The following is a 12,793-nucleotide window of genomic DNA, read 5'->3' as shown; positions in this document are numbered from 1 at the left end:
ATTTTCTCTTTTTCGGACTTTTCTCTGTACTCTAAAGAAGGTTGTGTGGAAAAAATCCCTGACGATCAGCAGTTTCTGAAATTCTCAGACCAGCCCGTCTGCCACCAACAACAAGTCACCTAAATCATCCTTCTTCCCTATTTTGATGCTCGATTTGAACTTCAGCAAGGAAATGTGCATCGTTTTAGGCCTATGAGTCACATTTATTTGCTAACATGTAGCTAACACTAGCTTTATAACAAAAAAATTCAAAAATGGTCATCTGGTGCAATGAAATCTCATATTTTTAACATCTTGAAGGCTTTTTCTTCAGTTTGAGCTCGCAGTTGCATATTGTGGGACCTACTGTTTCCCCCTCTAGTCAGAGATGGCTTTCAGAGTATGACTGTAGCCTTCAAGTGTCTGAAAAGTGAAGCCAATACGGAGATGCATTCTTACTGATGGCTAGCAGGGGATGATTCATCTTATTTAAAAACAGAAGTCTGGTTTTATGGATGTCTATGAGAAGATGGACTCAATGGACACTTACTTGAGTTCATGATCTATATTGTTAGCTTCAGGTTTGACCAAATACAAAGGTTTATTTTTTCCCCAGTAGAGTCAAAAATTAAAGTAAAGTAGGGGATTCTTTAGGGAGGACCTAAAATCCAGTTGACAAGTTGCTATATGTGTCCTTTCTCAGAGATTTCCATCTCTGGCTTGTCACATCTGGTTTCAAAACACCAGGATGACGATAGCGATAGCTTCCCCACAGGATTTCACCAACCAGTGGATGATGACAGGTGGTTACATCTATACCTGAAATGGCCACTGTTCATCCAGACGACGTAACAGTGCTTTCCTTGGGTCCTCAGCAATACACATACTCCAAGTGTGAAGAAATACTTGTTAGGTAAAGTGATGGGCAAACAAACATAGCGCCGTTCCTTTGCTTATCAGATCAGATGATTGGGTGTAGTGAAAATGGTGTTGCTCATAGTGACTCACTTAGAGGATTATTACCCAGCTCTGCAGTTTTGGTCATTTTCTTCTTCAGAAAAACTCTGCTGTGCTGCAGCAAAGAGCACACCAAGAGTTAAGAACTAGCTTTTGAAAGCAGCAGAGCCATTAGTTGCTAAAAAGCCACACTTTCCCTCGAGATTCGGTTAACACCTATAAGTAAATATTGGACTTACATTAGCTGGCCTAAAACACAACTCCTAATGGATGTTAATGTCTCTGTGTGTGTTGCTTGTGTATAGGTGGTGTGCTTGCAGCTTGTTTCGTGTGACAAAACGAACAAATGTTAGCATCAGATAAAAACATACCACAAGAGGAAACTGAAAACTGTCAGAGTGTGTCAAAGAACTGAATGATGCTTTGATATCGATCAGATTTTTAGCTACAACATGAGGGAAAGTGGGATGGTTTAAGGCCATGGAGCGATTATTGACCACGCTGGGGATAAACTATTCAGAAACATGCATCTCCCGTGCACTGTCGGCTTATCGGTTTTTGACACTTAGCATGTTAGCTAACATAAACAAATGTTTTCGATTGTTTCTACTTACATGAAGAATTTCACTCTTTCACATTTAACAAACATGTAGAAACATCCTGTCTCAGAGTGATCCTGACAATTAAGGATGAATTTACTATTTCTAGGTTGGACTGCTGTTATTCGGTATTCATCATTAACGCCTTGAGAAGCCTTCAGTTGATCCAAAATGCTGCAGCGAGAGCACTGACAGGGATAATAAAGAGAGAGCATATCTCTCCTATATTGGTTTCTCTTTATTGGCTGTCTGTTGAATCCAGAGTCTAATTAAAATTATTTCTCCTCACGTACAAGGTCTTGAATAATCAGGCCCCATCTTATACCAAAGCCCTCATAGCATGCTTCCTAGGATATTTAAAAGCAGAATGGGAGGCTTTCAGGCTCCTCTTCTGGGGAACCAGCTCCCAGTTTGGAGAGGCAGACAGACAACTTCTCTATTTTTAAGGTTATGTTTAAAACATTTTGAAAAAGCTTATAGTTAGGACTGCAATACACCGCAATAGGCCTAGGCTGCTGGGGGCTTCCCATGATCCACTGATGTGACTGTTGTTGTTGTTTTTTAATTCACTCACTTATTTTCAGTCTCCACGTATTTATACACCATTTTCCATATAATCAATAGTAATCATTAGTCTTTTGTCCTGTCTTCCTCCCCTCATCCCAAACTGGTGGTGGCTGCTCCTCCCTGAGCCTGGTTCTGCTGCAGGTTTCTTCCTGTTAAAAGGGAGTTTTTCCTTCCCGCTGTTGCCACGTGCTTACTCATAGAGGATCGTTTGATTGATGAGGTTTTTTCTATATTACTGTAGGGTGTTTACCATACAATATAAAGCTACTTAAGGTGACTTTTTTTGTGAATTGGTGCTATATAAAGAAATAAAACTGCACTGAACTGAAAAATGTTTGCTTGTTGCAGTAAATGTACAACATCCTTTTATCCCTTATTTAATTCAGCTCTCTTGGCAGGCCTGGTTTGTGGATGCCTACAGTTTTATGTGGCTCAGTTGGTTACAGCGGTTAGCTAAACCAGTCAGTGTGTTGGAAACGTAAAGGGTAAAAATAAGGAGACAAACAGCTGCATCCAGATGCTGATAATGATTAAAGTTTAATTTTTCATTATAAAGAGGCATTTGATTGAATGTTCACATTGAAAGTAAAACTTAATGCACATTCTAATATATTCTTTCACTGGACTATTTACAAACAGACAGGTGACATTGTGAACATTAAATTAAGACTTAGATCATTTGCAGATTCTGTAGAATAATTGATTAAACCAAACCTAAAGATTGTATAACTACAGTTATTAACAGATTCTTCACATGCAAGTTTTTGGAGCTGTGGACATTCCCACTGGGGTAATGAAGTCATTAAATTACCATGTGATAAACAGACCAAGGCTTATTTCTGTCTCACCATGTGTGCTTATTATATTTTACTCTGTCCTGCATGTAAAGTAGTTGTTGCAGGGAGACTGTGGGGGGAGTTCAGCCTATTTTCACAGAGCTGGAACTGTGATGGATGGCTGAGTCATTGTGAGAAATTGCCAAAGATGTGGCGCTCCTCTTATTACAGCCAGGATCTCGGGTCGCAAGATAAAGGATGAAGGGGACTTCAGCTCTAGCACTTTTGCAAGCCCGTATGCTTAAGCATGGCTCTCTTTACTTGGAAATATGACCGAAAGTGCTCTGGACATCACCGCCGCGTGACATTGACTGGCATTTGCAGTCCCTGCGGAGTTCATGAAATGTGCTGAAGATGTGACTCCGGGCCCCTACCCACTTTATAAACGAGCCCTGATGCTGACCAGGGACGTGCTCACGTGGCACAAAATGCACTGTGGAATTAGCAGTGGCTTGTTCCCACTGGCTTGAGACACTCGTGCCCACAGATGTTTAGTGACACATGCAGAGATAGAGGTTTCTTTCGATTCTTGTTTTGAAGCCCAACATTATGCTTTGTTAACACTGTTTACCCAAGTGAGAATATTTTCTGCCTGCCACAAATGTATATTGATTTTGCCGGCTAGGCCATCAGACCTTAGATTGAAATCTTTAATTGCTAAAGGTTTTCTGCTTACCTTCCTAACTACAAAATAAGTGTTGACATGTGCTCACAGCTCTTAAAATAGGGCACTTTGGAGCTTCTACAGGAAGATTCAATATACACTGTAAGTGCTTAAAGTTTCTTTTGAAAGCACCGCACAGTTTTTAAATCACTTTTAAATTGAGATTAAATGATACATACGTGCTGTTATCATTTTTGTGTTTCACAGGTTAAAAGAGGCTGAAAACATACATGTACTGACACATGTACACATCTTTTAACCTCCAGGGGATGTTTCATTGGACATGTGATTGGAGGTATCCTTGTTGCTGACGTCAACCTCCTCCAGCTCTTACCAACGTTCCAGTTCTCCTAATCGCTTCATCCATAGCTGATTTATTTTATTGTTAGCATAAATGAATTTCAGCAAATGCAAATCAGTAGCCTATATCCTCATTTCTTCATTTAGCTGCATACAGTATATCAAATCTCCCAGTTTTGGCCTCTCTCATGGTTAATGTTAACTCTACAGCAGACAGAAAAACGAAGAATAAGTTTAAGTGCACCTTTTTTGCTTTGTGTGGTCTACTTTTTGTTCCGCATCTTTTAAGCCAGTATTAACTGAGGAAGTAAAGGTAGAGCAGAAACAGTGTGGCTGCACTGATAAGGACAAGTGTCCATTTGTGAGCCGTCTGGTCGAGGAGATGGTATTGGAAAACTGTTGTCTGGCGGCTCGTGTTGTGTCATTACGAGCAGCCGTGTATGTGTGAGTTCACGTCTGTGAGCGAGGACACAAGCCTGCGTGGATGTTTGCTTGTGTGTGTAGGGGGGGTAGGAACACCTGCATGCCGTGTGAACAACAGCATGTGAGTAGCTGAGATGTGATAATATAAAATGGCACATTTCATATCTTGCCTACTATTGAAAAATCAATGGCTGAATGTCTGGCAGAATTCCAAATGAAAGGTGAATCAATGTCATCTACAGCTATGTGTATTGGGACGACCTGACAGCCTCAGCACATAAAATAAAATAAGCTACTTCTTCTTCTTTTTTAGCAGCCCACATTGATTTAAAATAGGGTGTTTGGAACGTCTCAGCTTCTGGCCCTTGGTGACCCAATGTACTGCAAATTTTGGGGATTTTTATTAGCAATAGGGGAAAGGGATTGTGGTCTTCAATCCACACAACCAAGTTTAAAACACCTTGATTAATGATCCTCACATGCACATAATGCTTTCTACCAAATTACTATGTTTTTTTTAAGTTTCAAATGTTAGTTTTTGTTTAGGATGAGCTCTTATCAGTGTTGCAAGTCATTTTAGAAGAAGGGAATAAGCAGAACAATTGTTCAAGGGAAGAAAGATTATCTTGTCTTTTTTCTCTCTTAATTTGTAATTGAACTAAACAGGCTGAATGGCTTAATATCATTAAGTAATGAATATGAAATCTTTGGAGATGATAGTAGCACAAATGCTGCTAGCAAGTTTTAATTTGCCGTCCTGCCCACCTGCTCCTGTTGAGCTCGACTCCAAAAGAAAAAGAGTTTATCACATTATGAGTTTTCTGCTGGTTTATTTTTAATATTGTTTTGCAGGATGTAACTTCATCATCTATCCCGCTGATTAGAGAGAAAAAAGAGATGGAGATCCTAAATTGTGGCTAAAAACAAGCTAACCTAGCTTGTTGTCCTCGGGTCAAAAATGACCACTAGGTGTATGGCAAACAAGTGTATGGGAATCCCGAGGACAACACAAGGGTTAAAAACAAGCTAACCTAGTACATTGGGCCAAGCTAACCTAGCTTGTTTTTAGCCATAAAACGAGCTAACCTACACAGAAAAGTGTTTTAGCACATGGCTGTCACAGCACATATGAAAAACTTACATGTTTGAAAACTAATTTGGGCAAGGTGTATGCTTTAGTGAAACAGGAGATGACAATATGTGTTACTGAGCAACCAGGTCTCATAACAACATGTGAGAGAGTCACAAAAAGGCAGCCGGTTTTTCATTTTCATGGACATAAACGGTCAAGTTCTTTTGTGTGAGAGTGCACAAATTTGTAAGTAATATATTTCAACTGAATCACCATAGCAACCAAGAAAGCAAAGATTTGAAAGAGTGGCAATCATTGTATTTTATGCTACAGTAATAATGGGGAAAACAGTGGTTGGAGACCATGGCAGGACCAAAATTATTGTGACCGTTTGCAATGGACTTGCACTTTCGCTGCCTTCTATCAGCCTGCTATCAGTCTGCAGCTGAATGGGGTCAAAGTGGCAATTAATTCAATCTGTTTGTGATAATATTGTGATTACTGACATTTGAGCCAGAATCATATTCAGATTCAAAACAAAAATTCAGACATTTTTCCACAAATAGTGATGGAGTTAAGGAGTTATGGCAATTAACCCCTTGGTTGTGAACATAGGTGGTGACCCTGTTTTGGAGAAAAGTAAAACTGACTGAGTTTTTTTTCCTTGTTCCATAACTGCAAAGACTTCGGAGAACAATTTAACATCAAAACCAGAATTAAATATTCTGAGTGACACGGGTCAGAGTGGGGGGACAAGGTCAGCTTTCTGGCTCAGTGACATGAATGAACTCTCTTGTTTCTCCCTCTGCCTCCCTCTAAGTGTTGTTTTAAGGTCACGTTAAAATTCTGGCTACAGTTGCTATAATTAAATGTAAACACTGGAAGCTGGCTAGCAGCAGTTTTAAATGTCTGTAATGTGCTAGAAAGTAGTTAAAATTTCCTATGACAATTTCCCAGGGACCAAGTCGACATCATTAAGTGTCTGCTTTGTGGAACCAGCAGTGAAGATATTCAGTTCACTGTCATAGAGGAGGTTGAGTCATGGTGCTAATTAGCATTAGATCTGCTACAGCAACCTTTTGCATGGGTGCTTTACTCACTTCAAAGTGTGTTTCTGTTATTTTTATTTTTTTGTGTATCCTGCGCATGTTTTCATAAATCACACGGCGTCATCTTTGCATATCCGTATGCCCTTGTGCATTGTTCCATATCTTAAAGTCACTCCCAGTAGCTTTACTGACTTTTGTTCACTCGTAAATACACTTCATCGTGTCCCATCATAGCCTGGCTTTATGACTGAAGGGATAAGCAGCAAAACCTCTTGTACCTCTTAAACGCCTGACTGTATCACAACACTTACTCGCCCGGGAGAAGCAAACAGGCCCCTCATGCCACGGGCAAACAGGTTACGTGACATTCACGAGAATCCTCTGTGAGTTCATTTGGAAGATCATTTGCGGTGCGCAGGCCACAGGAGGAGAAGCACGCGAAGCCTGGAAAGCGGTAATGGCTGCCCTGGGAATTTTGTGAAGTGTTACTTCAGGTCGCGGGATGAGTGTGCTATACATAACCGAGATGACTACTGCAGCATGATGTCGTTTTACTTAATTCTAGGTATGGTCTCAGTGGTCTGAAAGCTTTTAGTTCAGGTCAGCCGCAGTGCTGTTTACACTCAGGCTGGCCGTGAGTTGAACACGTTGACCTTGGATAACTGAACTGGATCACAGATAGCGGTTTATTATTATACTGTTTTAGATTACATACTGTACAGTTAGAGCTGGGATTAATAAATGGACTGTATGCAGACATGCTTATACTCCTTGTCCGCAAACTCCACCCACGCAATCACAAGTTGACCGACCAAAACTGCCACACAGGTGCATCTTAGGGTTCTGAAGGTTCTCATCTGTATCAGATAATATGACGTCATCATGCTGCCTAGCAACCACATACCATCAGACTAGATTTGTAGCATTTGTTCACCTAGAACACTTTAGAAAAGAACCTTATCCTTTTAATTTCACAACAGTAACATCTAATTTAGCAAATACTGAATACTCATTCTGGATATCTGCAAATTGCATTGTTTTTGGCGTCAGTTTTACAGCACGTTAACTGATGAAGTCAAGTTTACTGTTAAGATTTAATGGCTTCACGGTGTAGTGATTAGCATCATTTTCATAACATGCAAAGGATCCCTGGTTTGAGACCAGGAAGAGCCACACACCCCTGGGACAGTTATTCATTTTTTACAACATCAGTCACCTCACATTGCTCTGTAATTTAAAAAAAAAAAACCCTACAATAACAGAGAGAAAACCCCAACGATCAGAAGATCCAATAATGAGCAAACACTTGGCGATAGTGGGAAGAGAAAACTCCCATTTGACAGGAAGAAACCTCCTGCAGAACCAGGCTCAGGGAGGAGGACGACCGTTTGGGGGTGTGGAGAGGGTGACGGGACAAAAGAACACACCATGGAAGAAAGCCAGAGTTTCATACTAACTAATGACAAAATGCAAAGTGGTGTATGAACAAATAGGGAGTGAAGAGGTGAGTGAAGGCAAAAAGTATTGTAATTTGACAACAGTAACATCTAATTTATCAGATGAATGTCAGGAAGAGCATCTGGTATAAAAATATGTGCCAAATCACTTATGTAGATCCATCTGCTGTGGTGATATGTGAGAATGCGATGTGAATAAGGCAGCAGCTAAAAAAAAGAATACGATCAGAAGTTTAACGTCTGATAAATAACTGCGTAAATGTATTTATGCCAATGGAATATCAATGTGAAATAGCCCCCACTTTTCCCCGCAGCATATCATCTTCCTGCTTTTTTTCAGGTGAATTTAATTTACAAGTACAGGTAAACCTTAACCTCAATGACAATGAAGTTATTCTATAGTTCTTTTACTATATGGGTGTTTATTGAGCTGAACAATTGTGTATACATTTTTAATTATGCACTTAATAGGAGTGTTGTAGTGCAGCGGTCCCCAACCCCCGGGCCTCGGACCGGTACCGGTCCGTGAGTCGTTTGGTACCGGGCCGCGAGAGTTGAGGCTCAGGTGTGAAATGTATGGTTTTCAGGGTTTTTATCGGTTTTCAGCGTCATTTTGTTATCGTTTTTATCGTTAACTCGGTTTTCCTGGGTCTTTTCACGTGTGTTATGAATAAATCTCCTTTTTCTGGTACCGGTACTAGTTTTATTTTGTTGTATTTATCCGCGACACCTTAAAGGCCGGTCCGTGAAAATATTGTCGGGCATAAACCGGTCCGTGGCGCCAAAAGGGTTGGGGACCGCTGTTGTAGTGCATTTATGTTATAGACAAAGGAGCAATGGTGTGGTCTCTTAAACATACATAGGTGCAAATACATTTTGCAGCTTATAAACAAGCAATCAGTAGCATAATTATCTTCCATTCATTTATATAAACAACATCTGCTACTTCTATTTTTTTACTTCAGTATATCCGTTCGCCAAACAATGCTGTAGCATAGGCATATACTGGTAAACATAATCTACCCACTAATTATTTGTATTTAAAACTAAGTTTTATGTTTTAAATATATTTTTCAAATGATATTTTTTAATATGGAATATACTCCAATACAGTCAATTTAATTTTTTTGAAAGCACATTTTAGCTTCTGTGAGGCTGAGATGGCATCAGATCAATAAAAGCTGCAAGTCAGTGTACTCTGCAAAATGAAAATATTATTACAGTTTTCTGTCATTTGAAAGACCAGATTATTAATTTTGAAAAACTGATATAATCACTTAGTAATGGATCTGAAACCTGCTTGGCCCCTGTTGTACTTTGACAGTGCGTCGGTAGAAGCGGGGGCTTGTTATAATTTTTGGTGGGTCAGTGTTACAAATTTTGTTGCCGCAAGGTTGTGACAGCGATAATGACAGTGTAATTATGCTCTCCTGCACCTCCTAGATGAATGATAAAAAATCCGGTGATAAAGGTAAAATAGTTCTGTCTCCGAGCCAGATGGCATTCTGTGATGAGGTCTGGCTTGCAGTCAAGGTGGATAACAGACAAGCCAGTGCTCTGAAGAGCCAATGGGTTCCATACTCATCATCGCACACCCGCATCCCCCCCCCCCCCCCCCCCCCCCTTCCGCCTCCATCCATCCATCCCACCTCTATGGCCAATCAACAAAGATAATCTTTTGAATTAAGAGAAAAAATCCAGGGTGAACACTTTGATGAGATAAGTACCCTTTGTCAGTGCAGCCAATGGTATTTTAATTAAATATATGAACACACGGTCCTGCCCCAGATGCTCAAGTCTAAACAAAAGATAGCATCATCTAATCAAAGCATGGCCCTGAGTGTTTCAAGGGCAGAATTATTTTCTATTAGGGCCCTTCTCCTTAGGGACTGAGCCAATTTTCTTTATTATGATAGAATCAGCATACTGTAGATTGAATGTGGCGATAGTGTCACGGCAGGCTAGGTGGCCGGTCCCAGATGCACCACCAGCATTTTAAAACCTTTGAACATACAGCCATGTCCACACTGCAGATATTTTCCTTTATTGTTTTCTATCTTTGGCCGAAAGGGAAAGAAGAAAGCGGAGAGTTTCCTGATGTTAGCCAACAAGAAGGCCATGTGTGGCTTAAATAATCTTACAGATCCATTAATCTCTTGACCTAGCTTGATAATAATCAGTGTTCCTGGAAAATATGCTATTGAGAGCCCAGATAAGGCAGTCTGCTGTTGGAGGTCTGTGTTTCAATGTACTAATCACTGGCATGGAAACATTTTAGAGCCAAAAATGAATAAATAAATAAATGTAAAAAGAAAAGAAAAATCCCACCCAAACTATTATTTGCAGCCCCAGCTAGAATGCTACAAAATATTCCTCTGGATTCTCTGTGGATACTGTTGATTGGATACTGCTGCTATCCAGCAATTTAATGAGATCTCCTAAAGGGATGCTCTCACTAATGTGCACACATCTGCTTTCATCACAGGGGCTGGATATGGCTCGATGCTAATACCAACACCGTGGTATATCATGGATGCTAGCACATAGCGGCACGCAGTTAGATACAAATGATGAAGTTGTAAAGTGCCATGTTTTCTAATCCGGTCGCCGGGCAACCTGGTTCAGTCTGCATTTCTTGGATGAGCGAAGGTGAACTCTGGATTCTAAAAGAGAAAGCTGCACAAAAACAGGAATTTCCTGATTTCATATCACTTAATATTTGACCCTGTTATGCTTTTAGGTTTGTTTGGTTTTCTTTTTAATAAATGGTTACACATTCTTATAACACAGGTCTAATTTTATTCAACTCTAATTGCGTTTTATGATTAAGGTAACAGTGCAACAGACTCTGTTTTCACAGCCTAACAGTATAAGAAATTTTAGTATAAATCTGCAATTGCATTCTGCACAATAGAAGACGATTGCAGGGAGTCAGAGGATTTGTGCAATGATTAAGCAGTTTGATTTCAGATGTTGAACTAAGAATTCAAGACTAATTGGCTGCTTCTGCTTTTCTTTTTTCCTTTTTGGATTGGCTTAATTTCAATCAATGGCTCTCTAGGAGAGGATGGTGAGTCAATCGCTCTAAAGTCCAGGTATATTTAGAGTGAATGTACTTGAGAGTGCAAATATATGTTTGCATTGGATCTGCTACAAAAATGCAATTATCCTACTCTTAAAAATCCAGTCAGTGCAGTATTTAGGTACATTGCTATACTACAGATGTAATAGCTCACTACTACACGAGTGCAATGTTGCAAAGAGGCAGCAAGTATGCAATCAAAGCCTGCTTGGTGTTAACATCTAGTTAACGTTCAGATGTTTCATTAACACAAACCTCTCTCATCTTCACACTGTGAGGTGTCCGTGTTCGCATACAGGGCTATGCTGTATTTTGGTAATCATAGAGAAATATGCAGTGAAAGTGCTGGCGACGAAACCAAACAATGAATATCAGTCTCTCATTTGGACTTAAAATAACTCAGCTGGCATTTTACATTCAGCTGACGCGCTGGGTCACTGATGAATGTTTGGCTGTCTACTTGAGTGAGACGCAGCTGCTAATGTGAAACAACAGAGCTGATCCAGATATAAACATGGCGGAGAGGACACAGGTTTTTCAGCAGTATTAAGTCCCCTTTGTGTCGTGTTTAATGTTGTTTCCTGATCAGTGTTTCTTGTCAGAACTGCCGCTGTTACCACCTTGACACCTTAGAACACACATGCATCAACACTACATATGAGCGGGCAGAGGGAGGTTTGGAGTCTTCTCACACCCCCGTTCTCTGCGGCCTGCTCGAGCGGGGGGGCTAGGAGGAGGAGTTGGCCGTCCGACTGGGGTCTGGAATGTGGGGCCTCCCTGCTGCTGCGGAGTCGGGGCGGTCTGCTTCTCCCCACCCCAGGGAAAAGGGTAACACCACCTGGGTCTGGGTGCAGTTTCCCCCTCCAGGGGCAAGGGTACCTAGACCCGGGGCTTAGAGTACGCTTGGGGAGTGTGATTGTGTGTACAGTGTCTCTTTATGTCTGTCTCCACGTTGGGTGAGTGTTGAGTAATTGCATATGAGAGCATGAGAGTGGGAATGGATGTTTGTATCTGTGTGTGCCTGTATGTCTGTGTCTATGTCAGGTTGGGTATCAGACGCCACCTCTCTGGGGACATCTCAGGCCCTCCAAGGTATGGAGGCCTATCTCCCCCCACCACTTCCCCTACCGGTGGCAGACGCCCTCAGACATCGGTGCGTTGGTGGTTCTTTGTGTTTGTTTTTTTTGCCCTTTATCCTCGTCCCTCTTCCCCGCTGTTTTTCTTTCCCTCTTTCTTTCTCCCCTTTCTTTTCCTCAGTCAAGTCTGTCCCGTATTTAGCAAGTGAAAATAAAAAATAAAATAAACAATAAAAGGTGAATCAAATAGACCATTACGGCAAGGCTGGGATGGTCCATTTGGTAAAGTAAATCCGTCCTTTCTTTGCTTTTAGACAATAATTCCGATGGCAAAAGAGCCAAACGGGACAGGCAAAAAAAAAAAAAGACTCCCACCTACATGGCCACTGTAACAGCAGGAGCAGCATTTAGCTCACAGTGAAACAAGAAAGAAGGAAAAAGTGACGGAAAGTGCTGACTTTGTAATTTTACCTCATTAAAATAAGTATGTGGCTTTCAAAATTCAGTATTATTTAGATGATAATATACTTTTGGTTATCTCTCAAAAAATGCCCTAACTGAATATTACTCTCTGTTGTACCAAACATTTATTTTCCACTGTTTTTATCAGTCAGCTCAGGTTTAACTGTGACTGTTTGTGGTGACATTATCTTCCAGCAAAACATAATTACATAATTAGCCCTTTTTCATGTTTGAATATGATCAGAAGGATGTGATTAAATCGGGATTTAG

The sequence above is a fragment of the Perissodus microlepis genome, chromosome 3 (assembly GCF_051167445.1).
Source record: "Perissodus microlepis isolate ML-2025 ecotype Zambia chromosome 3, ASM5116744v1, whole genome shotgun sequence".
Taxonomy (NCBI): Eukaryota; Metazoa; Chordata; class Actinopteri; order Cichliformes; family Cichlidae; genus Perissodus; species Perissodus microlepis.
The sequence above is the reverse complement of the archived record's forward strand: the minus strand, read 5'-3'. Positions refer to the sequence as shown.